The sequence below is a fragment of the Oncorhynchus mykiss genome, chromosome 6 (assembly GCF_013265735.2).
Source record: "Oncorhynchus mykiss isolate Arlee chromosome 6, USDA_OmykA_1.1, whole genome shotgun sequence".
NCBI lineage: Eukaryota > Metazoa > Chordata > Actinopteri > Salmoniformes > Salmonidae > Oncorhynchus > Oncorhynchus mykiss.
Window position 1 is genome coordinate 6,434,628 of NC_048570.1, and position 10,086 is coordinate 6,444,713.

The window sequence follows — 10,086 nt, forward strand, 5'->3', positions numbered from 1 at the left end:
GTCTCAGGTCTTTTGCAGACTCCATCAGGTTTTCTTCCAGAATGGTCCTGTATTTGGCTCCATCCATCTTCCCATCATTTTAACCATCTTCCCTGTCCCTGCTGAAGAAAAGCAGGCCCAAACCATGATGCTGACACCACCATGTTTGACAGTGGGGATGGTGTGTTCAGCTGTGTTGCTTTTACGCCAAACATAACGTTTTGCATTGTTGCCAAAAAGTTCCATTTTGGTTTCATCTGACCAGAGCACCTTCTTCCACATGTTTGGTGTGTCTCCCAGGTGGCTTGTGGCAAACTTTAAACAACACTTTTTATGGATATCTTTAAGAAATGGCTTTCTTCTTGCCACTCTTCCATAAAGGCCAGATTTGTGCAATATACGACTGATTGTTGTCCTATGGACAGAGTCCCCCACCTCAGCTGTAGATCTCTGCAGTTCATCCAGAGTGATCATGGGCCTCTTGGCTGCATCTCTGATCAGTCTTCTCCTTGTATGAGCTGAAAGTTTAGAGGGACGGCCAGGTCTTGGTAGATTTGCAGTGGTCTGATACTCCTTCCATTTCAATATTATCGCTTGCACAGTGCTCCTTGGGATGTTTAAAGCTTGGGAAATCTTTTTGTATCCAATCCGGCTTTAAACTTCTTCACAACAGTATCTCGGACCTGCCTGGTGTGTTCCTTGTTCTTCATGATGCTCTCTGCGCTTTTAACGGACTATCACAGTGCAGGTGCATTTATACGGAGACTTGATTACACACAGGTGGATTGTATTTATCATCATTAGTCATTTAGGTCAACATTGGATCATTCAGAGATCCTCACTGAACTTCTGGAGAGAGTTTGCTGCACTGAAAGTAAAGGGGCTGAATAATTTTGCACGCCCAATTTTTCAGTTTTTGATTTGTTAAAAAAGTTTGAAATATCCAATAAATGTCGTTCCACTTCATGATTGTGTCCCACTTGTTGTTGATTCTTCACAAAAAAATACAGTTTTATATCTTTATGTTTGAAGCCTGAAATGTGGCAAAAGGTCGCAAAGTTCAAGGGGGCCGAATACTTTCGCAAGGCACTGTATAAACCACCTTTTTATTGTCGGTCATAACTCTTCTCATTACAGCCCCCCCCTGTCCCTGTTTTCCTGTCATGGGTGGCCTGGTGAAGACAGATCAGTCTCTCAATGCATGTTAGTTTAAATAGTTAGCAGGGTGTATACCACCCCCCCACCCCCCCCACCCTGTCCCTGTTCTCATGTCATGGGTGGCCTGGTGAAGACAGATCAGTCTCTCAATGCATGTTAGTTTAAATAGTTAGCAGGGTGTATACCACCCCCCCCCCCTTTCCTTCACCCGGCACTTATCATTCCAGCATGTCTTCTTCAGATATCGTTTACAGATCATTTTCCCAACGGCACATGTCCCTTTTGCCTGTCACATTTCATGGCCCTTGATAATGTCCCAATTTTTTATATCCAAGGAGATACTTCGGTTTCTCCCACGTACACAAGTCTCTCACCTGAACTTGTTCTGTCTCTCCACACTCACTCCACACGGACTCTCAGCACTCTGTTCCTGGTTTATGGACTCAGACAGATCTCACCTGAACTTGTTCTGTCTCTCCACACTCACTCCACACAGACTCTCAGCACTCTGTTCCTGGTTTATGGACTCAGACAGATCTCACCTGAACTTGTTCTGTCTCTCCACACTCACTCCACACGGACTCTCAGCACTCTGTTCCTGGTTTATGGACTCAGACAGATCTCACCTGAACTTGTTCTGTCTCTCCACACTCACTCCACACAGACTCTCAGCACTCTGTTCCTGGTTTATGGACTCAGACAGAAGTGGTAAAAGTCACCGTCTCTCATTGAGCGCCTTTGTCCCTCTTTCTTCAGCCGGTGAGGGAGGGTTTTGAGGTTTACACACACTGTCTATGGACAAATTATTCCTACCATGCATGAAGACACGATCTGACGTCACCTTCCATGATAACCTCAACAAAACACAGATCACAACAACAGTTAAGTTCATTACATTTCTGTTTCAGGAAATTCAGACAAACATTGACTATATGACGAATTATGACCTTAACCTTTTCTTAGTAACATATTGAAGACAAATGTCAAAAAGCATAACATAATGTTACTGCTAAAACCATTTTCTAAATTAGTTCATATCCCCTTATTCTACTGGTAACCTCTAGGAAGAGTTACTAGATCATGAAGTTAGCACCCTAACCCCTCACAGAATTCCCACTCCAGGATCCCAATCTGGTGAAATTTGGATCAAAACCATAACACTAAATGAAATCAGCAATACATACAGTATATCACAATACATATATCACAATACATATATCACAATCCATATATCACAATACATATATCACAATACATATATCACAATACATATATCACAATACATATATCACAATACATACAGTGCCTTGTGAAAGTATTCGGCCCCCTTGAACTTTGCGACCTTTTGCCACATTTCAGGCTTCAAACATAAAGATATAAAACTGTATTTTTTTGTGAAGAATCAACAACAAGTGGGACACAATCATGAAGTGGAACGACATTTATTGGATATTTCAAACTTTTTTAACAAATCAAAAACTGAAAAATTGGGCGTGCAAAATTATTCAGCCCCTTTACTTTCAGTGCAGCAAACTCTCTCCAGAAGTTCAGTGAGGATCTCTGAATGATCCAATGTTGACCTAAATGACTAATGATGATAAATACAATCCACCTGTGTGTAATCAAGTCTCCGTATAAATGCACCTGCACTGTGATAGTCTCAGAGGTCCGTTAAAAGCGCAGAGAGCATCATGAAGAACAAGGAACACACCAGGCAGGTCCGAGATACTGTTGTGAAGAAGTTTAAAGCCGGATTTGGATACAAAAAGATTTCCCAAGCTTTAAACATCCCAAGGAGCACTGTGCAAGCGATAATATTGAAATGGAAGGAGTATCAGACCACTGCAAATCTACCAAGACCTGGCCGTCCCTCTAAACTTTCAGCTCATGCAAGGATAAGACTGATCAGAGATGCAGCCAAGAGGCCCATGATCACTCTGGATGAACTGCAGAGATCTACAGCTGAGGTGGGAGACTCTGTCCATAGGACAACAATCAGTCGTATATTGCACAAATCTGGCCTTTATGGAAGAGTGGCAAGAAGAAAGCCATTTCTTAAAGATATCCATAAAAAGTGTAGTTTAAAGTTTGCCACAAGCCACCTGGGAGACACACCAAACATGTGGAAGAAGGTGCTCTGGTCAGATGAAACCAAAATTGAACTTTTTGGCAACAATGCAAGACGTTATGTTTGGCGTAAAAGCAACACAGCTCTTCACCCTGAACACACCCTATCCCCACTGTCAAACATGGTGGTGGCAGCATCATGGTTTGGGCCTGCTTTTCTTTAGCAGGGAAAGGGAAGATGGTTAAAATTGATGGGATGGATGGAGCCAAATACAGGACCATTCTGGAAGAAAACCTGATGGAGTCTGCAAAAGACCTGAGACTGGGACGGAGTTTGTCTTCCAACAAGACAATGATCCAAAACATAAAGCAAAATCTACAATGGAATGGTTCAAAAATAAACATATCCAGGTGTTAGAATGGCCAAGTCAAAGTCCAGACCTGAATCCAATCGAGAATCTGTGGATAGAACTGAAAACTGCTGTTCACAAATGCTCTCCATCCAACCTCACTGAGCTCGAGCTGTTTTGCAAGGAGGAATGGGAAAAAATGTCAGTCTCTCGATGTGCAAAACTGATAGAGACATACCCCAAGCGACTTACAGCTGTAATCGCAGCAAAAGGTGGCGCTACAAAGTATTAACTTAAGGGGGCTGAATAATTTTGCACGCCCAATTTTTCAGTTTTTGATATGTTAAAAAAGTTTGAAATATCCAATAAATGTCGTTCCACTTCATGATTGTGTCCCACTTGTTGTTGATTCTTCACAAAAAAAATACAGTTTTATATCTTTATGTTTGAAGCCTGAAATGTGGCGAAAGGTCGCAAAGTTCAAGGGGGCCGAATACTTTCGCAAGGCACTGTATATCACAATCCATATATCACAATCCATTAGAAGTTAGTGTCATTCCTTATTAAAATATAGTTTCCTTTCTACAGACAGCCTGAACACAGTACCACTGTATTAGTACCCAAAACCAGGACCTCAGGGAACTGGTCATTTTCCCCTTTCAAACACGTGATTTAAAAAAATAAACCAATTCGACTAACTAATCATCTTAGAATTACAACTCTTTATTACTCTCTATGGAAATGTATTACTCTCTACGGGGCGGCAGGGTGGCCTAGTGGTTAGAGTGTAGAGGTGACAGGGTAGCCTAGCGGTTAGAGTGTAGAGGCGGCAGGGTAGCCTAGTGGTTAGAGTGTAGAGGCGGCAGGGTAGCCTAGTGGTTAGAGTGTAGAGGTGGCAGGGTAGCCTAGTGGTTAGAGTGTAGAGGAGGCAGGGTGGCCTAGTGGTTAGAGTGTAGAGGTGACAGGGTAGCCTAGCGGTTAGAGTGTAGAGGCGGCAGGGTAGCCTAGTGGTTAGAGTGTAGAGGCGGCAGGGTAGCCTAGTGGTTAGAGTGTAGAGGTGGCAGGGTAGCCTAGTGGTTAGAGTGTAGAGGCGGCAGGGTAGCCTAGTGGTTAGAGTGTAGAGGTGACAGGGTAGCCTAGTGGTAAGAGTGTAGAGGAGGCAGGGTAGCCTAGCGGTTAGAGTGTAGAGGCGGCAGGGTAGCCTAGTGGTTAGAGTGTAGAGGTGACAGGGTAGCCTAGTGGTTAGAGTGTAGAGGCGGCAGGGTAGCCTAGTGGTTAGAGTGTAGAGGTGACAGGGTAGCCTAGTGGTAAGAGTGTAGAGGCGGCAGGGTAGCCTAGTGGTTAGAGTGTAGGAGGCAGGGTAGCCTAGTGGTTAGAGTGTAGAGGTGACAGGGTAGCCTAGTGGTAAGAGTGTAGAGGCGGCAGGGTAGCCTAGTGGTTAGAGTGTAGGAGGCAGGGTAGCCTAGTGGTTAGAGTGTAGAGGAGGCAGGGTAGCCTAGCGGTTAGAGTGTAGAGGCGGCAGGGTAGCCTAGTGGTTAGAGTGTAGAGGTGACAGGGTAGCCTAGTGGTTAGAGTGTAGAGGCGGCAGGGTAGCCTAGTGGTTAGAGTGTAGAGGTGACAGGGTGGCCTAGTGGTTAGAGTGTAGAGGCGGCAGGGTAGCCTAGTGGTTAGAGTGTAGAGGCGGAAGGGTAGCCTAGTGGTTAGAGTGTAGAGGCGGCAGGGTAGCCTAGTGGTTAGAGTATAGAGGCGGCAGGGTAGCCTAGTGGTTAGAGTGTAGAGGCGGCAGGGTAGCCTAGTGGTTAGAGTGTAGAGGTGGCAGGGTAGCCTAGTGGTTAGAGTGTAGAGGCGGCAGGATAGCCTAGTGGTTAGAGTGTAGAGGCGGCAGGGTAGCCTAGTGGTTAGAGTGTAGAGGTGGCAGGGTAGCCTAGTGGTTAGAGTGTAGAGGCGGCAGGGTAGCCTAGTGGTTAGAGTGTAGAGGTGGCAGGGTAGCCTAGTGGTTAGAGCGTAGAGGCGGCAGGGTAGCCTAGTGGTTAGAGTGTAGAGGTGGCAGGGTAGCTTAGTGGTTAGAGTGTAGAGGCGGCAGGGTAGCCTAGTGGTTAGAGTGTAGAGGTGACAGGGTAGCCTATTGGTAAGAGTGTAGAGGCGGCAGGGTAGCCTAGTGGTTAGAGTGTAGGAGGCAGGGTAGCCTAGTGGTTAGAGTGTAGAGGAGGCAGGGTAGCCTAGCGGTTAGAGTGTAGAGGCGGCAGGGTAGCCTAGTGGTTAGAGTGTAGAGGTGACAGGGTAGCCTAGTGGTTAGAGTGTAGAGGCGGCAGGGTAGCCTAGTGGTTAGAGTGTAGAGGTGACAGGGTAGCCTAGTGGTAAGAGTGTAGAGGCGGCAGGGTAGCCTAGTGGTTAGAGTGTAGGAGGCAGGGTAGCCTAGTGGTTAGAGTGTAGAGGTGACAGGGTAGCCTAGTGGTAAGAGTGTAGAGGCAGCAGGGTAGCCTAGTGGTTAGAGTGTAGGAGGCAGGGTAGCCTAGTGGTTAGAGTGTAGAGGAGGCAGGGTAGCCTAGCGGTTAGAGTGTAGAGGCGGCAGGGTAGCCTAGTGGTTAGAGTGTAGAGGTGACAGGGTAGCCTAGTGGTTAGAGTGTAGAGGAGGCAGGGTAGCCTAGCTGTTAGAGTGTAGAGGCGGCAGGGTAGCCTAGTGGTTAGAGTGTAGAGGTGACAGGGTGGCCTAGTGGTTAGAGTGTAGAGGCGGCAGGGTAGCCTAGTGGTTAGAGTGTAGAGGCGGCAGGGTAGCCTAGTGGTTAGATTGTAGAGGCGGCAGGGTAGCCTAGTGGTTAGAGTATAGAGGCGGCAGGGTAGCCTAGTGGTTAGAGTGTAGAGGCGGCAGGGTAGCCTAGTGGTTAGAGTGTAGAGGTGGCAGGGTAGCCTAGTGGTTAGAGTGTAGAGGCGGCAGGATAGCCTAGTGGTTAGAGTGTAGAGGCGGCAGGGTAGCCTAGTGGTTAGAGTGTAGAGGTGGCAGGGTAGCCTAGTGGTTAGAGTGTAGAGGCGGCAGGGTAGCCTAGTGGTTAGAGTGTAGAGGAGGCAGGGTAGCCTAGTGGTTAGAGTGTAGAGGCGGCAGGGTAGCCTAGTGGTTAGAGTGTAGAGGCGGCAGGGTAGCCTAGTGGTTAGAGTGTAGAGGAGGCAGGGTAGCCTAGTGGTTAGAGTGTAGAGGTGGCAGGGTAGCCAAGTGGTTAGAGTGTAGAGGCGGCAGGGTAGCCTAGTGGTTAGAGTGTAGGGGTGGCAGGGTAGCCTAGTGGTTAGAGTGTAGAGGTGGCAGGGTAGCCTAGTGGTTAGAGTGTAGAGGCGGCAGGGTAGCCGAGTGGTTAGAGTGTAGAGGCGGCAGGGTAGCCTAGTGGTTAGAGTGTAGAGGCGGCAGGGTAGCCTAGTGGTTAGAGTGTAGAGGTGGCTGGGTAGCCTAGTGGTTAGAGTGTAGAGGCGGCAGGGTAGCCTAGTGGTTAGAGTGTAGAGGTGGCAGGGTAGCCGAGTGGTTAGAGTGTAGGGGTGGCAGGGTAGCCTAGTGGTTAGAGTGTAGAGGGGGCAGGGTAGCCTAGTGGTTAGAGTGTTGGACTAGTAACCGGAATGGTTGCAAGTTCATAATCCCCAACCTGACAGAGTACCAATCTGTTGTTCTTCCCCTGAACAGGCAGTTAACCCACTGTTCCTAGGCCATCATTGAAAATAAGAATTTGTTCTTAACTGACTTGCCTAGTTAAATAAAGGTTAAAAAAAACACAAAATAATAATCTCCTAAAGTAATGGTACAATTTGAATAGAGAATAGTGTTTCTCACTAATTATATAATTAAATCCCCCTGTTCTGTTCATTTCAATTGAGGTTGATCATTCCTCATTAGAGATGTATAGTAAACAGGGCTTTCCACACCATTAAAATGTTTCCTCTCCGTTTCTCTCCCTGTCCTTAGGAAACCATGTAAATACCTCTTCAAAACATTTCCATCCTTCTGCAAACCCGATTTACCTACATTGAAAAGACCCCATCCGATAAATCCCACAACACGGCGACATGATCTCTCCACCGAGTGTGACGATTCACAGGTCTCCTTTTCCCCAGGATTCTCCATAACCACCACACCACATCAAAAAATTAAGTTCATTTTAGGTTTGGTAACACCTATACTAATTCCTTGTGACCCCAGTTCATTTTAGGTTAGGTAACACCTATACTAATTCCTTGTGACCCCAGTTCATTTTAGGTTAGGTAACACCTATACTAATTCCTCGTGACCCCAGTTCATTTTAGGTTAGGTAACACCTATACTAATTCCTTGTGACCCCAGTTCATTTTAGGTTAGGTAACACCTATACTAATTCCTTGTGACCCCAGTTCATTTTAGGTTAGGTAACACCTATACTAATTCCTTGTGACCCCAGTTCATTTTAGGTTAGGTAACACCTATACTAATTCCTTGTGACCCCAGTTCATTTTAGGTTAGGTAACACCTATACTAATTCCTTGTGACCCCAGTTCATTTTAGGTTTGATAACACCTATACTAATTCCTCGTGACCCCAGTTCATTTTAGGTTAGGTAACACCTATACTAATTCCTTGTGACCCCAGTTCATTTTAGGTTTGATAACACCGATACTAATTCCTCGTGACCCCAGTTCATTTTAGGTTTGATAACACCTATACTAATTCCTCGTGACCCCAGTTCATTTTAGGTTAGGTAACACCTATACTAATTCCTTGTGACCCCAGTTCATTTTAGGTTAGGTAACACCTATACTAATTCCTTGTGACCCCTCCACCCTTCCATTCCAGAATCCTATTCCAGATTAAGACGACATAAAATCTACATTCATTTCAAAATAAAACCACATAAAATGTCTCATGATTTAAACCCCCCCAAGGCCTTCTGAGAGTGTTGTGTCATATAATTTAAATGTGTGTCACGTTCTGACCTTTATTTCCTTTGTTTTGTCATTATTTAGTATGGTCAGGGTGTGAGTTGGGGTGGGCAGTCTATGTTTGTTTTTCTATGATTTGGGTATTTCTATGTTTCGGCCTAGTATGGTTCTCAATCAGAGGCAGGTGTCATTAGTTGTCTCTGATTGAGAATCACACTTAGGTAGCCTGGGTTTCACTGTGTGTTGGTGGGTGATTGTTCCTGTCTCTGTGTTGGTGGGTGATTGTTCCTGTCTCTGTGTTGGTGGGTGATTGTTCCTGTCTCTGTGTTTTGCACCAGATAGGGCTGTTTTTGGGTTTCCACGTTTATTGTTTTTTGTAGTCAGTTATTCATGTGGACATTTACATATTAAAAGAACCATGGACACTTACCACGCCGCATATTGGTCCTCTGATCCTTTTCCCTGACAATGTGTTACCTTTAGTATCCATTCCTCTGTCATTTCGCCTAGAATCTTCAACCCAAAACATGTTTTCCTGTGTCAAATTTAGCCAATTTCTCCTCCGGAATCCACAATATTTACATGTGGTCCTCTAACACTTTCTCTCACCAAGGCAGCCACCTCAGCCATTCCCTCTGCTTTATGATTACCTATGGAGATTTGATCTGTACGACTAGTATGAGGATCACATTTCACCACTGTTCATTTACTGGGTAACTAACATGCTTCTAATAATGCCTAATAATGCCTCATTTCTCCTTCTCCCTCACCTCCCTCATCTCCATCACTTATGTTTTAGTGGTGTGTGTGTTTGGAGTATTCAGGAGTTGTGTGTGTGTGTGTGTGTGTGGAGTATTTGTGGAAACTATGAACTCTGCTCCCTCTCCTCTCTCTGTGAGCGAGTGTGTTTATATTCCATATGTCTGTACAATCACTTCAGAGTCTGGGGTTAGAAACCATGTGGAGTCTGGTCTGTTGTCACGATCGTCGTAGTGAGGAGACCAAAGCACAGCGTGATGTGAAGATATATTTTTAATGTAAGATGAATGAACACGAAGTACACTAAACAAACCAACAACATGACCACTAACAACACTGAGTACAAACATGCAACATCACATAGACAATCACCCACAGATTACCCAAGGAATATGGCTTCCTAAATATGGTTCCCAATCAGAGACAACGATAAACAGCTGCCTCTAATTGAGAAACAATCTAGGCAACCATAGACATACAAAACACCTAGACTAGTAAACAACCCCATAAACATACAAAAACCCAGACAGGACAAAAACCCCTAGACCGTACAAAAAACCCTAGACAGGACCAAAACCTAGACAGGACAAAAACCCCTAGACAGGACGAAAAACCCTAGACAGGACAAAAACCCTAGACAGGACAAAAACCCCAGACAGGACAAAAACCCTAGACAGGACAAAAACCCCAGACAGGACAAAAACCCTAGACAGGACAAAAACCCCAGACAGGACAAAAACCCCAGACAGGACAAAAACCCTAGACAGGACAAAAACCCTAGACAGGACAAAAACCCCAGACAGGACAAAAACCCTAGACAGGACAAAACCCCAGACAGGACAAAAACCCCAGACAGGACAAAAACCCTAGACAGGACAAAAAC